Below are 21,868 nucleotides of genomic sequence, written 5' to 3'. Positions count from 1 at the left end.
TAATAAAAGCCCATTTTAAAATTGTTAGTAAAATAAAATGTCTTTAGAATGTTAAGCTTTTTGCCCATATCTATTTTTCAGAAAGGTTTATACTTTCTCTGACAGATATTTTGGTAAGGTAATAAACCGTGCTTCTGTGATGCTTCTGGTATAAAATTAAGAGGCATGTTGGTGAAGTTTTTGGTTTTGAGCCTTATGGTGAGGCTTGGGGACATTGTGTTTTTGCAGTGCCTGGATTACCAGATACAAAGCAAATCCAATCACAATATAGCCCAATTCTTCATCTAGCCCTGCTTTTTGGCCATGCTGAGAGAAGTTGGGCTTTCTAGGCATTAACTTCACAGGTTTGTCCTCTATCTTGTCGTCTTCAGTTGAATGACAATTAAAATTGCTTTCTAAGTGTTTTACTGAAAATTAAGCTTATTAAAAGTTAATATTGTAAGTAATACAGGTAATTTAACCTATCAGATTTTTTTAAAAAATTCTATATGCAGAGTACATAAGGTAAGTAGAATGTGTTTTTGGTAAAAAAACTTACAAAGAAGTCATTAGTGTGTGGTTTTGGTTGAATAAAATGTAATTTTCTTTAGCTTAGATATTATTTAAAGTTATTTTTAATTAAATTTTTATATTTCCTTAGGTTATTGGGGAACAGGTGGTGTTCGGTTACATGAGTATGTTCTTTAATGGCTATTTATGCGATTTTGGTGCACCATCCCCTGAGCAGTATACACTGCAGTCAATTTGTGATGTTTTATTCCTCATCCCTTCCCAGTCTTTCTTCCTGAGTCCCAAAAGTCCTTTGTGTTATTCTTATGCTTTTGCATTCTCATAGCTTATTTCCCACTTACAAGTGAGAACATGTGATGTTTGGTTTTCCATTCTGGAGTTACTTCACTTAGAATAATAGTCTCCAATGTCATCCAGGCCACTGAGAATGTCATTAGTTTATTTCTTTTTATAGCTGAGTAGTATTTGTATTCCATCATGTATACATACATATATGCACATACATACACATCACAGTGTCTTTATCTGCTTGTTGATTGATTGACATTTGTGTTGGTCCCACGTTTTTGCAATTGCAAATTGGGCTACTATAAACACACATGTGCAAGTGTCTTTTTCATATAATGACACCTTTCTCCTGGGTAAGTACCCCAGTAATGGAATTGCTGGATCAAATTGTAGTTCTACTTTTAGTTCTTTAAGTAATCTGCACATTTTTTCCATAATGGTTGTATTAGTTTACATCTCCACTAGAATTGTAGAAGTGTTTCCTGTTCACCACATCTACACCAACTTCTATAATTTTTTTATTTCTTTTATCATGGCCATTCTTGCAGAAGGAAGGTGGTAGGTAAAACATTGTGTTTCCTGATCATTTCCCTGATCATTAGTGATGTTGACCATTTTTCATATGTTTGTTGGCCACGTGTATATCTTCTTTTGAGAATTTTATATTCATGTCCTTAGCCCAATTTTTGATAGGGTTGTTTGATTTTTTCTTGCTAATTTGTTTGAGTTCCTTGTAGATTCTGGATATTACTCCTTTGACAGATGTATAGATTGTAAATATTTTCTCACATTCCATGGGTTGTCTGTTTACTCTGCTGATTGTCCCTTTTGCCATGCAAAAGTTCTTTAGTTTAATTAAGTCATAGCTATTTATCTTTGTTTTTATTGCATTTGTTTCTGGGTTATTGGTCATGAAATCCTTGTCAAAGCAAATGTCTAGAACGGTTTCTCCAATGTTATCTTCTAGGATTTTTATAGTTTCAGGTCTTAGATTTAGGTCCTTGATACATCTTCAGGTGGTTTTTGTATAAGGTGAGAGATGAAAATCCAATTGTATTCTCCCATATATGGCCTGCCAATTATCCTAGCACCATTGGTTAAATAGGGTATCCTGTCCCTACTTTATGTTTTTGTTTGCTTTGTCGAAGATCAGTTGGCTCTAAGTATTTGGGTTTATCTCTGGGTTCTTTATTCTATTCCACTAGTCTATGTCCTATTTTTATGCCAGTACCATCTTGTTTTGGTGACTGTGGCATGATAGTATAGTTAGAAATCAGGTAATGTGATGCCTGGAGATTCATTCTTTTTGCTTAGTCTTGCTTTGGCTATGCGGGCTCTTTTTTGGTTTCATATGAATTAAAAAAATTTTTTTTCTAACGAAGAATGATGGTGGTGTTTTCATGAAAATTGCATTAAATTTGTAGATTGCTTTTGGCAGTATGGTCGTTTTTACAATATGATCCTAACCACTCATGAACATAGAATGTGTTTTCATTTGTTTGTGTCATTTATAATTTATTTCAGCAGTTTTGTAGTTTTCCTTGTAGAAGTTTTTACCTCCTTGGTTAGGTATATTCCTAAGTATTTTATTTTTTGCAGCTATTGTAAAGGGGTTGAGTTCTTGACTTGTTTCTCTGCTTGGTCAATGCTGTTGTATAGAAGAGCTACTGAATTGTGTATATTAATTTTGTATCCAGAAACTTTGCTGAATTCATTTATCATTCTAGGAGCTTTCTTGAGGAATCTTTAGTGTTTTCTAGGTCAATAATCACATCATCAGCAAACAACGACAGTTTGACTTCCTCTTTAATGATTTTGATGCCATTTACTTTGTCTCTTGTCAGATTGCTCTGGCTAGGACTTCCAGTGATATGTTGAAGAGGACGGTGAGAGTGGGCATTCTTGTCTTGTTCTAGGTCTCAGAGGAAATTCTTTCAACTTTTCTCCATTCAGTATTATGTTGGCTGTGGATTTGTCACAGATGGCTTGTGTCACATTGAACTATGTCCTTTGTATGCCAGTTTTGCTGAGAGTTTTATTTATGAATAGATGCTGGATTTTGTTTAATGCTTTTTCTGCATCCATTAACATAATCATGTGATTTTTTGTTTTTAATTCTGTTTATACGGTGTATCACATTTATTGTGTTCTCAATATTAAACCATCCTTGCCTCCCTGGTACAAAACCCACTTGATCATGATGAATTATCTTTTTCATATATTGTTGGATTTTTTTTGTTATTTTTATTTAGTATTTTGTTACTTTCATTTAGTATTTTGTTAAGGATTTTAGCATCTATGTTCATCAAGAGAATTGGTCTGTAGTTTTCTATTTTGGTTATATCCTTTCCTGGTTTTGATATTAGGGCGATAATGGCTTCATAGAATGAATTAGGGAGGGTTTCCTCTTTATCTTGTGTAATAATGTCACTAGGGATTGATACTAATTCTTCTTTTAATATCTGGTAGAATTCTCCTGTGAATCCATTTGGTACTAGACTTTTTTTTGGGGTAGTATTTTGAATTGCCATTTTATTCTTGTTGCATGTTATTGGTCTGTTCAGGGTACCTAATTCTTTCTGATTTTAGCTAGGAGGACTGTATGTTTCCAGGAATTTATATATCTTCTCTAGGTTTTCTAGTTTATGTCTGTAAAGCTGTTCACAGTAACCTTGAATGCTTTGTTTTGCTTTGTTTTTTGTATTTCTGTTTTGTCAATTGTAATAGCTCCCATTTTGTTTCTAATTGAGCTCATTTAGATTTTCTGTCATCTTTTCTTAGTTAGTCTTCTTAATGGTCTACCAATTTTCTTTGTCTTTTTGAAGAACCAGATTTTTTATCTTTTTTATTTTTATATTTCAATTTCATTTAGTTCTGCTCTGATACTGGTTATTTCCCTTCTTCTGCTGGGTTTGGATTTTGTTTGTTCTTACTACTCTAATTCCTTGAAGTGTGACCTCAGATTGTTTGTTGTGTTCTTTCAGACTCTTTGATGTAGGACATTTAGGGCAAGGAACTTTTCTATTAGCACTGCCTTTGCTATATCCCAGGGCTTTTGAGAGGTTGTGTCACCTATTGTCATTCAATTTGAAAAATTTTTAAACTTTGATCCTGACTTCATTATTGATGCAATAATCATTTAGAAGTAGGTTATTTAATTTTCATGTATCTGCATGGGATTGAAGAGTCCTTTGGAGTTGGCTTCTAGTTTTATTCCACTGTGGCCTGACCGAGTACTTGCTGTAATTTCAATTTTCTTAAATGTATTGAGCCATCTCTGGTGGCCTATTATATGATCTGTCTTGGATAAAGTTTCATGTGCTGTTGAATAGAATGTGTATTCTGTGGTTGCTGAGTAGAATATTCTGTATATATCTGTTAAGCCCATTTGTTCCAGGGTATAATTTAAATCCATTGTTTCTTTCTTGACTTTCTGTCTTGATGGCATGTCTAGTGCTGTCAATAAGAGTATTGAAGTCCCCACTATTATTGTGTTGCTGTCTATCTCATTTCTTAGGTCTAGTAATAATTGTTTTTAAATTTGAGAGTTCCAGTATTAAGTAGATATATATGTAGGATGGAGATACTTTCTTGTTGGAGAAGGTTTTTATCATTATATAATGCCTCTGTGTGTAATTTTTTTCTTTTTCTTTTTTTTTTTTTTTTTTTTTGGAGACAGAATCTTGGTCTGTCACCTAGGCTGGAGTGCAGTGGTGGGATCTCGGCTCACTGAAACCTCTGCATCCCAGGTTCACACCATTCTCCTGCCTCAGCTCCTGAGTAGCTCTGACTACAGGTGCCCACCACCACACCTGCCTGATTTTTTTGTATTTTTTTTAGGAGAGATGGGGTTTCACTGTGTTAGCTAGGTTGGTCTCAATCTGCTGACCTCATGAACTGCCTGCCTCAGACTCCCAAAGTGCTGGGATTACAAGTGTGAGCCACCATGCCTGGCGTCTCTCTGTGTAATTTTTAACCGCTGTTGCTTTTAACTTTATCTGCTATAATAATAGCTACTCCTGCTTGCTTTTGGTGTCCATTTGCATGGAACGTCTTTTTCCACCCATTAACCTTAAGTTTATGTGAGTCCTTATGTGTTAGGTTAGTCTCTTGAAGGCAGCAGATATTTGGTTGGTAAGTTCTTATCCATTCTGCAATTCTCTATCTTTTAAGTAGAACATTTAGGCCATTTGCATTCAACATTAATGTTGAGATGTGAGGTACCATTCCATTCATTATGCCATTTGTTGTGCATATACTTTTTGTTTTTTTGTTTTAAATTGTATTTTTGTCATATAGGTCCTGTGAGATGTATGCTTGAAAGTGGTTCTGTTTTGATGTGTTTCCAGGATTTTTTTTCCAGATTTAGAACTCCTTTTAGCAGTTCTTTCAGTGCTGGCTTGATAGTGGTGAATTCTCTCAGCAGTTGTTTGTCTAAAAAAAGACTGTATCTTTCCTTCATTTATAAAGCTTAGTTTCACTGGATACAAAGTTCTTAGCTGAAATTATTTTATTTGAAGAAACTGAATATAGGGCCCCAATCCCTTCTAGCTTGTAGGGTTTCTGCTGAGAAATCTGCTGTTAATATGATAGGTTTTCCTTTATAGGTAACCTGGTGCTTTTGCTTCACAGCTTGTAAGATTCTTTCCTTCATATTAATTTTAGATAACCTGATGACAATGTTCCTAGGTAATAATCTATTTGTGTTGAATTTCCCAGTTGTTCTTTCAGCTTCTTGCATGTGGATGTCTAGCTGTCTAGCAAGGCCAGGGAATTTTGTTTCTTTATTTCCCCAAATATGTTTTCCAAATTTTTAAATTCCTTTTCTGCCCCAAGAATGCCAATTATTCTTAGGTATGTTTGTTTAACATAATCCCAGACTTCTTGGATGTTTTCTTTATATTGTCTTACTCTTTTTTCCTTATCTTTGTTGGATTGGGTTAATTTGAAGACCTTGTCTTTGAGCTCTGCAGTTATTTCTCCTGATTGATTGTATTACTGAGACTTTCCAGAGCATTTTGCATTTCTGTGTGTGTATTTTTTCCTGATGTTTTGATCATCTTTTATTTATGCTAATTCACTGAATATTTCTCCTTTCACTTATTGTATCTTTTAAAAATTTTCTTAGATTGGACTTCACCTTTCTCTGGTGCCTCTCTGATTAGCTGAATAACTTATCTTCTGAATTATTTTTCAGGTAAATCAGGGATGTCCTTTTGGTTTGGATCCATTTCTGGTGAGCTAGTGTGATTTGGGTGTTAGAAAACTTTCTTTTGTCATATCATCAGAGTTGATTGGTTGCTTCTCCTTTGGGGAGTCTCTGTCAGAGGGAAGGTCTAGGACTCAAGACTGTTGTTCAGATTCATTTGTCCCATTGGGTGTTCCCTTGATGTAGTACTCTCCCACTTTTCCTAAGGACATGGCTTCCTGAGATCCGAGTTGATCATTATCTCTCTTCCACATCTGGGCACCCAGCAAGTGTCTACCAGGACTCTAGTGAACAGTCTGTGGGCCTGTCAGCCATGAATACCAGCAACTGCTCCAGTGAAGTTGGCAGGGGGGTAAAAGGTACTCTGTGAGGGTCCTTGGCTTTGGTTGCTTAATGAATTTTTTTTTTTTTTTTTTTTTTGCTGGTTGGTCTCCTGCCATAAGGTGGTGCTTTCAAGAGAACATCAGCTGTGTAGTATTGGAAGAAACAGGCAGTGGGCATGGTCGTAGAACTCCCAAGAGTATATATCCTTTGCCTTCAGTTACCAGAGTGGGTAGGGAAAGACCATTAGATGGGGGCAGGACCAGGCATGTCTGAACTCAGACTCAGGCAGGTCTTGCTGCAACTACTATGTGATGGGGTTGAGATTCCCAGGTCAATGGATTTATGTTGCTAGGAGGATTATGGCTGCCTCTACCCTGTCATGCAGGTATTCATGGAAGTGAGAAAAAGCCAGCAGTCATAGCCCTCAGCCAACTCCCACACAACCCAAAGGGCTGGTGTCACTCCCATCATGCCCCTTCCCACCTCCCGCCAACAGCACCAAGTCTTTTTCTAGGCTGGGAGCGAGCAAGGGTGAGAACTTGCCTCAGGCTCCCCACATCCCAGGTGCAAAAGCAAGTAGATTGTTCATTTTTACCCTGCCTGTGGTGTTTGCAAACCAGATTAGTGCCCTCCCTCAGTTCTGGCCAGGAGACTTCTTAATTGGTTCAAATTTTACAAAATTCAGCTGAAGGTTTTTGTTTCCCTGTGGCCCATTCTCAGTGCCTCTGGGACCCATGTGAGGCAGGGCAGAAATGGCTTCCTAGGGGAACCAGCAAGCCCACAGGGCTTTTTCCACTGCTTTATCCTTGTATTTCGCATGATTCTCTACACTGACTCAGCTATAAGTCCAGAATGTTCTCCTATAATCTAGACCTTCAGTTTCCCCATTGGGGGTGTGTTTTTGGGGGTGGACAATCTCCCTTTCCCACTTCCACAGTTTGGCACTCACAGTATTTGGATTGTTTCCCTAGTCCTGCAGGAGCAATGCTCTTCCTTGAGACAGTCTGTGGGTTCTCTTGGCTTTTCTAATGTATTCCTGCAGTCATTCCAGAGCAAAAGTTCATGTTGCAAGCCTCCACACACTACTCTGTCCATCCAACTGGGAGCTGCAATCTAGTCCTGCCTCCTGTTCACCATCAAGGAGATGCTTCTTTGAAGGATGTTTTAAATTAAAGAAATTTTTTTTTTTTTTTTTTTAGTTGGAGTCTCACTCTGTTGCCTAGGCAGTGGCATGATCTCGGCTCACTGCAAGCTCCATCTCCTCAGTTCACACCATTCTCCTGCCTTAGCCTCCCGAGTACCTGGGACTACAGGTGCCCACCACCATGCCTGGCTAATTTTTTGTATTTTTAGTAGAGACAGCATTTCACCATGTTAGCCAGGATGGTCTCAATCTCCTGACCTCGTGATCCACCTGCCTCGGCCTCCCAGAGTGCTAGGATTACAGGAAATTAAAGAAATTTTTAAATGACATGAGAAGAAATAGATATAGAAAGGCTGGGGGAAAAAAGAGATTGAAAACAGTTGTAAGAAGCTATAAAAGTTTATGGAAATTTTGGGTCCAAACTTACCAAGATTAGGTAGATATGTGTCTAAGATTTTATTTAGAATAGGTTTAGTATTAATAATACACAGATACAAAGACAAAATTTAGTTTTGTGTTTTAAAGGTTTTTGTGTAGTGTTAATAAAATGTAGTAAAATAATTTTTTACCTTTGATTAGACTTCAAAAAAAAAAGAAAAAAGCTTGATTCAGGCTGTCTTTGTTGTTCTGTGGATTATTTGAAAAACAATATTGTCTTTATTAAAACAAAAGTTTTTTTGGTATTTTTGAATCTTTTAGTCAACACTGTGCAAAATATATGATTCTGTATTAATCAAGTATTTTAAGCTTTTGATATCTGTCAGACTTTTCAAAATCAAATTTTAAATTTTAAATGAGGTTGTTACTTTTACCTAACATTTAGACAGTCTAAAAAGATCCCCCATAAAGTCCAAGAGAGACATATTTGGATTGTTTGGTAAGATAAAGTCATACAAATGCACAGTCAAATATAACGTTTGACCTTTTTTCTTTACTTTTTTATAGCTGTGTTATTAATATGTGTTCTAAAATGTAATGTTATATCTAAAATGTTATATATTGGTATAATTTATCAGTTTATGATTATTTTATTCAATTATTTTAAGCCACAGTGAGGAGAGAGGTCCCCTGTCTCCAAAGAACAGGAGAAAGTGAAAATTGAGAAATAGCAGCTGATCGGTGCCACTGGCCAGGCCTGTAGGTTAAAGATTAACCCCCATCCTAACTGCTTGTGCTATCTATACATCACAGACAATGGTATGGAGAAATACTTGCCTTGCTTCTCCCTACCGCTAACATATGTGGACATAGTCATGCACACCATGCTTGCTCAATCTATCATGACTCTTTCACATGGACCCCTTAGAGTCGTAAGCCCTTAAAAGGGTGAGGAACTCTTTCTTCAGGGAGCTCAGTTCTTGAGATGCAAGTCCGCTAACACTCCCAGCCGAATAAAGCCTCTTCGTTCTTTAATCTGGTGTCTAAGGGTTTTGTCCGTGGCTCATCCTGCTACATTTCTCGGTTCCCTGACTGGGAAGGGAGGTGGTTGACAGATGGTCAAGGCAGCCCCTTAGGCAGCTTAAGCATGCCCTGTGGAGCATCCCTGTAAGGGACCCCAGTCAACTTGGGTGACGCGGATCCTACGAGCGCTGCCAGGTAGGCATTTGCTCAGGTAAAACACCTCACTGGAGTGGTGCAAGGCAGGACCCCGCAGATGATCAGTGCAGCTGCTGAACACCAGGAAGGAACCTGACACTTGGAGTCCAGACATCTGGAACATGATAGGACTAATCCTGGGAACTTGCCCATTGCATTTGAGTTGAAGCATGGCCTGATCCCCCATGATGTGCCTTTATAGGCAGTTTGGTCTCAGTTTTGATTTTGATTTGGCTTGGCTTATTTGAAAAAAAGGAAAGTAAATGTGAATGAATGCTTGTGTTTGAGATGGACACCAGATGGACAGTGGTCACTGTCTAAAGTGAATGTTGAGCCCCAAGCTGCAGTTCTGTAGGATACCTCATATGGCTAAGTGATAGTTTGTGCTGGCACCTGGTACCAGTCTGTCTAAGCTAAGAGGATCTGAGATTCCCACAAGGGAAGTGGCCAGTGATGAGAGAGTCGAGTGAGTGAATGCTTTACCCTTTCCCTTCTTGTGGCATGAGAGTTGTTTTTCTCTCCAGGGGGAAGATGGGTGAGAGGCAAAGTAAGCCCACTCCATTAGGAGCTATGTTAAAGAATTTCAGAAAAGGTTTTAATGGAGATTATGGAGTTACTATGACCCCAGGAAAACTTAGGACATTGTGGGAGATATATCGGCTAGCATTAGAAGTGGCTTGGCCAAGAGAAGGAAGCCTAGACAGGTCTCTTGTTTCAAAAGTATGGCACAACGTAACAGGTATATCAGGACATATATCAGGACACCCAGACCAGCTTCTATACATAGATACCTGGTTACAGCTTGTATTAGCCCCCCACCAAGATGGTTGAGAGGACAGGCAGCAACAGTACTAGTAGCTAAGGGACAGACAGCCAAGGAAGAATCCCGCTCCACCAGCCAAGGAAAGTCAGCTCCTAAAGTCCTATCAGACATGACATCAGAGGATTCATGGCAAGAAATAGCGCCAGTGACACTCACCTTTCATCAAGAAGGAAGGCTTCTCAATCCTAAGCCCAGTGTGCCTGAGCTTCCACAAGGCTTCATACACCTAAACCACCCAGAGTAGAGAAGGAAGGATGTGAGACCTTGGGAGAGACCCCCTCCCTTGGTAGCCTGTTTGAGGCCTAGAACTGGGACACAAATGCCCCTGAGAGAGCAACCGTATACTGAGGTAGACAAGGATGGTCATATGGTGGAAAGTCATGCCTTTATTTACCAACCCTTCATCTCTGCTGATCTCAACTGGAAAAACAATACCCCATCCTATATTGAAAATCCTCAAGCTATAATTGATTTGCTCCAAACTGTAATCCAGACCCACAACCCTACTTGGGTTCATTGCCACCAGTTGCTCATGTACCTCTTCCACACAGATGAAAGGAGGAGAGTGCTCCAAGCAGCAACTAATCACTTGGAGTGATTAGTTGGAGAACATGTTCTGGCTGATTACCAAAACCCCTAAGAGTACATACGGATCCAGTTACTAGAAACAGACCCCCGGTGGGACTCAAATGAAAGACTGGGTATGCAAAGCCTAAACAGGTACAGGAAAGCCCTCTTGGAAGGGTTAAAGAAGAAAGTTCAGAATACCTCCATGCTAACAAGGTCTCTGAAGTTATTCAGGGAAAAGAAAGTCCAGCACAATTCTATGAGAGACTGTGTGAGGCCTATTATATGTATACTCCCTTTGATCCTGATAGTCCTGAGAATCAGTGCATGATTAACATGATTTTAGTTAGTCAAAGCACAAAAGACATTAGAAGGAAGCTGCAAAAAACAGGCTGGGTTTGCAGGTATGAATACTTCACAGCTGTTGGAAATAGCTTATCAGGTGTTTGTGAACAGAGATATGGTAAGCCATAGAGAGACCTGCAAAGAGAATGAGTGCCAGGCCAGACAGAATGCCGATTTGTTAGTTGTGGCTATGGCGAAGAAGGGGAGGTCCTGGAAAAAATACCCAGTCCAATCACCCATGCATGCAGTGTGACCAGTGTGCTTACTGTAAGGAAATAGGACATTGGAAGGACAAGTGCCCCCAGTTGAAAGGGGAACAAGGTGACTCTAAGCAGGGGGCCTCAGACAAGGATGAAGGAGTCTTGTTCAGTCTTGCAGAAGGGTTATTGGACTAAGGGGGACTGGGCTTAGGTGACCCCAACAAGCCCATTGTCAGGATGACAATCAGGGGCAAGGACATTGAGTTTCTTGTCGATACTGGTGCTGAACATTCAGTAGTAACCACCCCGGTCACCCCCTTATCCAAAAAGAATATTGAGATAATCAGAACCACAGGGGTTTCCACAAAGCAAGCTTTCTGTTTGCCCCAGTCCTGCAGTGTGGGTGGGGGTGGGGGGAGTGGGGCATGAGCTAATTCACCAGTTCCTGTACATGCCTGACTGCCCCTTGCCTTTACTTGGAAGGGACCTACTTAGCAAGCTGACAGCCACTATCTCTTTTACAAAGCACAGCTCTTTATAGCTAAAGTTACCTGGAGTGGGAGTCATAGTGGCCCTTACGCTTCCTTAGGAGGAATGGAGACTCTACGTAACTGAGCCAGGCCAAGAGATAGGACCAGCTGTGTCTAAGTGGTGGCCAACGGTGTGGGTAGAAGACATCTTTCCAGGGTTGGCAATCAACCAGGCCCCTATACTCATAGAAGTTGAGACTGCGGCCCAGTTGGCCAGGCAAAAGTAGTACCCAGTCTCCAGAGAATATCTTGAGGGCATCCAGGTCTATCTCAAGTGCCTAAAGGCCTTTGGAATTATAGTCCCTTGTCAGTCTCCATGGAACACTCCCCTCCTACCTGTTCCCAAGCCAGGGACCAAGTACTACAGGCCAGTACAGGATTTGCACTGGTCAACCAAGCTACAGTGACTTTGCATCCAGTGGTACCTAACCTGTACACGTTGTTAGAATTACTGCCAGCTGAGGACAACTTATTCACCTCCTTGAACCTGAAAGATGCTTTCTTTAGCATCAGACTAGCCCCTGAGGGCCCAAAACTGTTTGCCTTTCAGTGGGAGGATCCAGGGTCAGGTGTCCTCACTCAGTACACTTGGATGTGGCTCCCCCAAGGGTTCAAGTACTCCCCCACCATCTTTGGGGAGGCACTGGCTCAAGACCCCCAGAAGTTTCCTGCCAGAGACCAAGGCTGTGTGCTGCTCCAGTATGTTGATGACCTCCTGCTGGGACAACCCATGGCAGTCTGGTGCACCAAGGGAATGTATACCCTTCTCTAGCACCTGGACAACTGTGGGAATAAGGTATCCAAGAAGAAAGCTCAGCTCTCCAGACAGCAGGTACGTCAGCTGGGATTTACTGTCAGACAAGGGGAGCACAGCCAGAAAGAAAGCAAGTCATTTGCAACCTGCTGGAGCCTAAGACCAGAATGCAGGTGAGAGAATTCTTAGGAGCCGTAGAATTCTGCAGGTTGTGGATCCCAAACTTTGCAGTATTGGCTAACCCCCTGTATGGAGTCACAAAGGGGGGTGAAAAGGAACATTTCAAATGGGGATCCCAACAGCAATGAGCTTCTCATTAGTTAAAAGAAAACCTCATGTCAGCCCCAGCCCTGGGGCTACCTGACCAGACAAAATCTTTTACACTATATGTGTCAGAGGGAGAATAAATGGCAGTTGGAGTTTTGACCCAGAGTATGGGGCCCTGGCCAAGGCTGATGGCCTACCTCTCTAAACAACTAAAGGGGGTTTCTAAGGGTTGGCCCCATATTTGAGGGCCTTGGCAGCAACAGCCCTGCTAGCAAAAGAAGTGGATAAGCTAACTCTTGGGCAAAATCTAAACATAAAGGCCCCCCATGCTATGGTCACTTTAATGAATACCAAACAACATCATTTGCTAATGAATGCTAGACTAACTAGATACCAAATCTTGCTCTGTGAGAATCCCTGCATAACCATTGAAGTTTGCAACACCCTGAACCCTGCTACCTTGCTTCCAGTATCAGAGCCTAGTTGAACATGACTGTGTAGAGGTGTTGGACTCAGTTTATTCTAGCAGGCCTGACCTCTGAGACCATCTTTGGACATCAGTAGACTGGGAGCTATGCATGGATGGGAGCAGCTTCATCATCCCACAAGGAGAGAGGTGTGCGGGATATGCAGTGGTAACTCGCACATTGAAATGCTGTCATTGAAGCCAAATCGTTGCCCCAGGGCACTTCAGCCCAGATGACCGAACTTATTGCTTTAATTCAGGCCTTAGAGCTAAGTGAAGGTAAGATTGTAAACATTTACACTGACTCTGAGCATGCCTTTTTAACTCTCCAAGTACATGGGGCATTATACAAGGAAAAAGGCCTGTTGAACACTGGGGGAAAATACATAAAGGATCAGCAAGAGATCCTGCAATTATTAGAGGCAGTGTGGAGACCGCAAAAGGTGGCAGTCATGCATTGCAGAGGACACCAGTGAGCTTCCACCTTGATTGCCCTGGGGAACTCCCAAGCTGACTCAGAGGCTTGAAAATCAGCATCCACCCCCTACTGGGCATCAGTCACAGCCCCCCTGCTCCCTCAGGCACCGGACATTGTACCTACTTATTCTAAAGAAGAGAAGGACTTTCTTCAGGCAGAAGGAGGGCAGGTGATAGAAGAGGGAGGGATTCGGTTATTGGGCAGAAGAATAGCCATGCCACAAATGCTAGGAGCCGCAGTCATACTGGCTGTGCATGAGACCATCCACCTAGGACAAAAGTCATTTGAAAAGTTGTTAGGCTGGTACTTCTACATCTTGCATCTGTCAGCCCTTGCAAAAACAGTGGTGCAGCAGTGTGTCACCTGCTGGCAGCACAATGCCAGGCAAGGTCCAACAGCCCCTCCTGGCATACAGTCTTATGGAGCAGCCCCCTTTGAAGATCTCCAAGTAGACTTCACTGAGATGCCCAAATATGGAGGTAACAAGCATTTGCTAGTTCTAGTGTGTACATACTCTGGGTGGGTGGAGGCCAATCCAACACGGACTGAGAAAGCTTGTGAAGTAACCCGCGTGCTTCCCCGAGATCTCATCACTAGGTTTGGACTGCCCTTACAAATCAGCTCAGACAATGGCCCAGTGTTTGTGGCTGACTTGGTATAGAAGACAGCAAAGCCATTGAATCACATGGAAACTGCACCTACCGACCACAAAGTTCTGGAAAGGTGGAGCTGATGAATCGCACTATCAAAAATAGTTCAGGGAAAGCGTGTCAAGAAACAAGATTAAAGTGGGTACAAGCTCTCCCTATGGTATTGTTTACAATTAGATGTACCCCTTCTAAAAGAACAGGATATTCCCCTTATGAAATATTATATCATAGGCTCCTTCCCATACTATGGGGACTCACAGGCTCTCCTCGAGAGCTAGGTGAAATTGAGTTACAGTGAGCTACAGGCTTTAGGGAAAATTACACACAATTTCAGCCTGGATAAATGGGAGGTGCCCCATCAGCTTATTCTCCCCAGTTCACCCTTTCTCCCCAGGTGATCAGGTGTGGATCAAGGATTGGAACATAGCCCCCTTGTGGCCACAGTGGAAAGGACCCCAGACCATCATCTTGACCACTCCCACAGCCATAAAGGTAGAGAGAATCACAGCCTGGATCCACCACAGCTGCATAAAACCTGCAGCACCTGTCACCTGGAAGGTGAGACCAAGCCCAGATAATCCCTGCAAAGTGACTGTGAAGAAGATGACAAGCCCTGCTCCAGTCATACCTGGAAGCTGACTGGTCCATGCATGGCTGAAGCATGAGGAAACTCATCATGGGCCTCATTTTCCTTAAAATTTGGACTTGTACAGTAAGGACTTCAACTGACCTTCCTCGGATTGAGGACTTTTCCCAGTGTATACATCAAGTTACTGAGGTAGGGCAAAAGGTTAAAACAGTCTTTCTGTTCTATAGTTATTACGAATGTACTGGAACTCTAGAGAACAACTTGTCTATATAATTCCACTCTATGAAAGTTATGTAGCCCAGGAAGTGACCAGCCTGATGTGTGCTGTAACCCATCTGAGCTCCCTATGACTACAGTTTTTGAAGTAGGATTGAGGACTGGCAACTGGGGAAATGCTGATATGAGTACAGTAATAACTAGAACAGAAGAAAAAGAATTCCCAAACAAATTATCTTAAAATTTGATGCCTGTGCAGCAATCAACAGTGACTTGTATGGAAATAGAATAAGATGTGGCTCTCTAGATTGGGAAAGAGGTTATATAGTAGAAAATAAGCATGTTTGTCATGAATTACGACTGTGTAGTGATGAATGTAGTTACTGGTCCTGTGTCATTTAGGCCACCTGGGAAAAAGATGAGAAGGACACTGTTCACCTTCAAAAAGAAAGAGTAACTCTTCCTGTACTAGTGGTCACTGTAACCCATTAGAACTACTAATTGCCAATCCCCTTGATCTCCGTTGGAAAACAGGAGAGTATGTAACTCTAGGAATCAATGGAACTGGACTGGATCCCCAAGGAAATATTTTAGTCCAAGGGTAGGTCCACAGGTGCTGTCCCAAACCAGTGTTTCAGACCTTTTATGATGAGCTGAATCTGCCAGCACCAGAGCTTCTGAAAAAGACAAAGAACTTATTTCCCCAGTTAGCAGAAAATGTAGCTCATTTCTTCAATGTTACTTCTTGTTGTGTATGTTGGGGAACCACTGTGGGAGACCAATGGCCTTGGGAAGCCTGAGAATTGGTGCCTACTGATCCAGTTCCTGACATAATTCCAGTCCAGAAAGCCCAAACTAGCAACTTCCGGGTTTTGAAAACCTCAATTATTGGACAATACTAAATAGCTAGAGAAGGAAAAGACTTCGCCATCCCTGTAGGAAGGCTCAATTGTCTAGGACAGATGCTGTATAATAGCACAACAGGGACGGTCTCCTGGTGGGATCTAAACCATACTGAAAAGAATCCCATCAGTAAATTTGCTAAATTACAGACTGCTTAGGCCGCTCCAGAATCTCACTGAGACTGTATGGTTCCCACTGGACTATACTGGATATGTGTAGGTACAGAGCCTATACTCAGTTTCCTGATCAATGTGCAGGTAGTTGTGTCATTGGCACCGTTAAGCCATCCTTTTTTTTTTTTTTTTTTTTTTTTACTGCCCATAAAAACAGGTGAGCTCCTAGGTTTCCCTGTCTGTGCCTCCTGGGAAAAGAGAAGCATAGCTATAGGAAATTGGAAAGATGATGAGTGGCCCCCCCAAAAGGATCATACAGTAGTATAGGCCTGCCACATGGGCACAAGACAGCTCATTGGGATACCAAACCCTCATCTACATGCTCAGCCAGATCATATGATTACAGGCCATCTTAGAAATAACCACTAATGAAATTGGCAGTGCTTTGACTCTTTTATCCTGGCAGGAAACCCGTATGAGAAATGCCATCTATCAGAATAGATTGTCCTTAGACTATTTGCTCGCAGCCAAAGGAGTCATCTGTGGAAAATTCAACTTGCCTAATTGCTGTCTGCAAATAGATGATCAAGGACAAGTAGTTGAAAATATAGAGACATGACTAAACTGGCACATGTGCCCATGCAGGTTTGGCATAGGTTTGATCCTAGATTCCTGTTTGGAAAATGGTTTCCAGCTCTAGGAGGATTTAAAACTCTTGTAATAGGAATAATAATAGTGTTAGGAACCAGCATGTTACTCCCCTGTAAGTTACCCTTATTTCTGCAGTTACTAAGAAGCTTCATTACCATCTTGGTTCATCAAAAGACCTCAGCACAAGCATATTACATGAATCACTATCGATTTATCTGACAGGAAGATTTAGACAGTGAGGATGAGAATGAGAACTCCCACTAGTGAGTGAGGTTCTCAAAGCGGGGAATGAGGAGAGAAGCCATTTCTCCTACTGGCCCCTGTCTCCAAAGAAAAGAAAGAAGAAAAAACTGAAAAATAACAGACTGATCAGTGCCACTGGCCAGGCCTGTAGGTTAAAGATTAACCCCCACCCTAACCACTTGTGCTATCTGCAGACTACAGACAATGGTGTGGGGAAATACTTGCCTTGCTTACCCCCACCACTAATATATGTGGACACAGTCATGCACCTCATGCTTGCTCAATCTATCATGACCCTTTCACATGGACCCCTTAGAGTTGTAAGCCTTTAAAAAGGCCAAGAACTTTTTCTTCAAGGAGCTTTGTTCTTGAGACGCAAGTCTGCTGGTGGTCCCGGCCAAATAAAGCCTCTTCCTTCTTTAACGCAGTGTCTGAGGAGCTTTGTCTGTGACTCATCCCGCTACAACAGAACAACTCAAATTTTCTGCGTCCTTAACCATGATGATCCTCAGTCTTTTTATTTGACAAAACAATTATTTTATTTTGGTTGTTCTCAAAAAGTGGTTTATAATCAATCACACTTTAAAATTATATTATTTCCAAAAAATAAATTTGTATTTTATAAATTAAAATCAAAATATAAAAATTTTATATTGTTTTAACATTTATAATGTTTTTAATTGTTTATAAAAATAATCCTATCAAGTACTTTTAAAGACAGGTTTCTGATAACTTTAGAGATTATATGATTAGAGTAGATAAAAACTTACAAAATGCTAAAAAAGAAATGCTGATATGTTCATACGTGTTGCTAACACCAAGTAGAATAAAAATTAACTAAAGGGGACAAAACTGAGAAAATAGTCAAATAATTGTTGTAATTTTACTTTAAACTATTGCTGCTTTATTTTGTGTTTTTTGCCAAAGTTAAGAAAACCTTATTTCTTTTTATGCTATTTATAACTTGTAAAAATAATTAAAATATAGTTTTATAAGACAAATTAAAGCTTTTGCCTTTATCTCTACCTGAAGTCTTCAAAAATCAAACACTATTTTATGAATCTTCTTATTTTATGAAAAGATAGTTATGTATATGAATTCAATAAAAAAGAGATCTGTACTTTCCTGGTAGCAGAACACAACTGGAGTCATTAGAAATTTTACCAACGCATTGATTTAAAATGAATATTTTCAAATTTGACCAGACTGCTTCAAAAATGATTTGACTTTATGGAGATCATAAGAAGTCATTTAAAAAGACTTGCCTTACTTCTAGTCTACACTGCTTATAGTTTTCCTGACCTTTTTCCCAACAAGCTTGTTATAGACAACTTGGTATAAACTTAAAAAGTTGGAGCTTATATATAAGCAAGTTTAAGGCCTCTTGAGTATAAACTACTCAAGGATCTCAAAGGAAGATTCAAACTATAACCCAAAAAGTTTGTCAAATTGCCATTTAAACTAAAAATGTTTCTGAGATTCTTAAAAACTAGTTTTTAGACTAATTAGTACATTAGGGTTTTTATTGTTTTCATAAAAATAAATTTTATTCAAAATATTTTTATGGCCAGGCATGGTGGCTCACACCTGTAATCCTGGCACTTTGGGAGGCTGAGGTGGGTGAATCATAAGGTCAGGAGTTAGAGACCAACCCATCTCTACTAAAAGTACAAAATATTATCTGGGCATAGTGGTGCTCACCTGTAGTCCTGGCTACTCAGGAGGCTGAGGCACAAAGATTACTTGCACCCAGGAGGTAGAGGTTGCAGTGAGCCAAGATCACACCACTGCACTCCAACCCTGGCGACAGAGAGAGATTCCCTATATATACATGTATATATATATTTACATCGATCATATAGTGAGTCTTAACTGTGAGAGACATTTTGCAATGCCATCTTTTGAAGTGAAATACATTTGTTTAATTTTACTGATATATTCTCAGGAATCAGAGATTAATTCAACAAGATATTAAATAAAATACATAATATTTATTCTTTTCTACTTATCACAATCTTTTCCCCCTTCTTTCTATGTCTCTTACCTCAAAACTTCTGACTTAAGCTTCTCAAACTCTGCTTTTAATATCTCAAATGTTCTAAATGTAAAAGTTTTATAGAGAGGACTGAAGGAAATCAAAATATTTTACTTCGAAATATTTTTATTTGATATATTTATTTATTTGATTATTTATTTGATATATTTGAGATGGCTATGCAAAGGGCCTGCAAGCAGAAGAAATCCTCAAAGCTGTTTTTTTTTTAAAAAGAGTCATATTTGCATAGAAAATTTACATTAATGCAGCCAGACTTAGAAATACTGAGTGACAAATTTAAAAAGCTGGAAAAAAAATGTACTATTCTATCTGAGGACTGCCCTCTATGAGATTTAATCTATATAACAAGATAAAGTTTGCTAGCTAGGCCTTCTCTTCTCCTCTTTCTATAACTTAAGCATCTTTAGTTCTAGTTGCAATTTGACATAATTTTTTGAATTATAGTTTGCTCACTGTAACTTGTTTTTTCATGCTTCAAGCATCCATTTTTTCCTCTAAGCTCAATTAGTATAAAAGCATTAAAGATCTGGCTGTTTATTTGAATTTTTATGTTTTATATAATGCTCATACATGTTAATAAATTTGTATACCCATTTATTTTTCAAAATGACAGACAGGAGGTAGTGTTAGCATGCCTTTCCCCCTTGAAAGCACAAAATAGAGGGTAGAAATTCACACTATGAATTGTTTTTTTCAAGTACCACTTTGAATCTTAATAGGAAAACTGAAAGAATCCACACAACCTTTGAAAGAAGTGGCAAGCTGATTCCTACGCTATGAAGCAGGTGAAAAAATGTTTCCAGAGTGTTAAAGTGGGAAAGCCTGCATCTGAGCACACAACTCTAGGTAATCTGAACATCCAGATTACAGGAGAAGGCCTTAACCCTACCCAGAGATTTAGGGAGCCACATGAAATGTAAAAGTAGAAGCAGCAGCAGAAAGAACCTTGTACGCATTCCTGGTATCCAGCATGAGCTGAGGGAAGTCATCCATGACTACAACTCACAAGGGCCTTCATGAAAGTCAAACAATGAGATCAGGGAGTGTCACAGTGTGGAAGAAGCTCCCAAGTGAATTTTGTAATTCTCAAAATGGGGAGAAACTTCCTCGAACAGAAATGGGGACAAGTGTGAGGATACGTAGACAGGAGCACAGGAACTGGGCAGCCAGCTTCACATGCAGACATAGAGGGTCATGGAATAGAAATCAAGGTTGTTATCTCTGCAGGGAAGCTTACAAAGTGGGGAAGATCTGAGTTCTGTGTGCAAGCTACCTGGATTTAAACAAGGTGCTGTTATTGGGGCACTGTGCAGGTGAGACCAGCTTTGCCAGGTTTTTGGGACCTGGGTGAGGCTTATAATTTCCGGCTACTCCCCACACCCTTTGTGAACTTTACTGCCCAGCAGAGGCAGTTTTACTCCCTTCTGGAATATTACCTAGTGACCTGGATATTTTCTTCTGGAATATTACCTAGTGGAATATTACCTTCTGGAATATTACCTAGTGACCTGATAAACACAGTGGCCACAGCTGGCCCTGCCCAAGGAGAGTGTGAGCTCATACCTAACACTGACCCCACCTAATGGTATTTCTCTACCTACCCTGGTAGCTTAACACAAATAACATAAACTTTTAGGAGCTTTATGACCCCACCTATCACCTGAGAACCCAGAATACTTCTACAGAAAAACAAAGTAAGCACAAATCTTACTGCTACTACCGCAGCTGGTGCTCTCTTTTATATGCCATCTCTTGGTGGGAGGCCAAACCACTTAGGCCATTACAGCATCTCTCAGCAGAAGAGCACTGCTCCTAGGAGTGAGAAAATAGTTATGGGAATCTCAGCTAACACCACTGCCTACAAAAACCTGGCCATTGACAGGTCATAAGTGTGTACATGTTACAAGTTCATTACAATTAAAATCAGCATGCAAGAAAGCCATCACATTAAGTTTATATACAACTAAGGAATCAAATGGTGTATGTCATTCCCCTGCCACCTCTAAGGGAGCAGGCACTGGTATCTACTACTAGGAGACCTGAAGTCAGGTTGCATCACTAGATCCCTTCCAGACATTTCCCAGCACGAGCTTGAAGTTTGGCAGCCCATCTGGGTAGCTAGACTCAGAAGAGCAATAACAATAAATGCAGTGCAGCTCTCAGAAAGTTCCATTCACAGGAGAAGGAAGGATGGTGCACCATATCAAGGGAACACCCAGTGGGACAAAGGAGTCTGGGTGGAAGGCCTTCCGTCCATTATCTTTCCCACTGGTGGGAAGCTTCTTACAGCAAAGACATAATTTCAGTGCTAGTTAAAGCAGGGAAATTGTGCACCTCTACCCCAATAGGCAGGCAACCTCCGTGATTGTAAAGAGATTTGGAGAAGGGGTCTGTCCCCACTCCCACCCCCTGCCACACCATACACCTTTGCAGACAGAGCTGGGGCTTGTCTTATGGGAATGCAGCATGAATTAATCTACAGGCAAACTTCTGGGAACAATTCAGGGTAACTGCATCCCCACAAGAGGAGTGCTTCCCTGATTCAGACCCGCACAACAGGCAGAGTCACAATTTCTCTCTACTTGGAACATAAATGTTCCTATGGATGATAAGAGGTACCTGTTTGATCTGAAAAGCTAAAATATGGGACAGGAATGAGGCTGAGAGGCAGATAACTTTTCTCCTTGCCTGGCAGGGGTGCTAAAGTAGCCCTCCCCTTCACTTTGATAAATCCTCAGCGCATTTAATTGAGAGCTCCCACAGCCACCTTCATCAAGGTTGGAACCTCTACCCACCACTGGGTATTACATCTTCCTAGATCTACCCACATTAGCTACAACCAGTGTCTACCCAGGGTTACCTGCCCTATTGACTGAATCATCAACTCAGTAAATAAAATCCTGGGGGAAATTAAATAAATAAATGAAATGTACACATTTTAGGGGG

This window comes from Gorilla gorilla, chromosome Y, assembly GCF_029281585.2.
Source record: "Gorilla gorilla gorilla isolate KB3781 chromosome Y, NHGRI_mGorGor1-v2.1_pri, whole genome shotgun sequence".
Classification (NCBI taxonomy): Eukaryota; Metazoa; Chordata; class Mammalia; order Primates; family Hominidae; genus Gorilla; species Gorilla gorilla.
The sequence above is the reverse complement of the archived record's forward strand: the minus strand, read 5'-3'. Positions refer to the sequence as shown.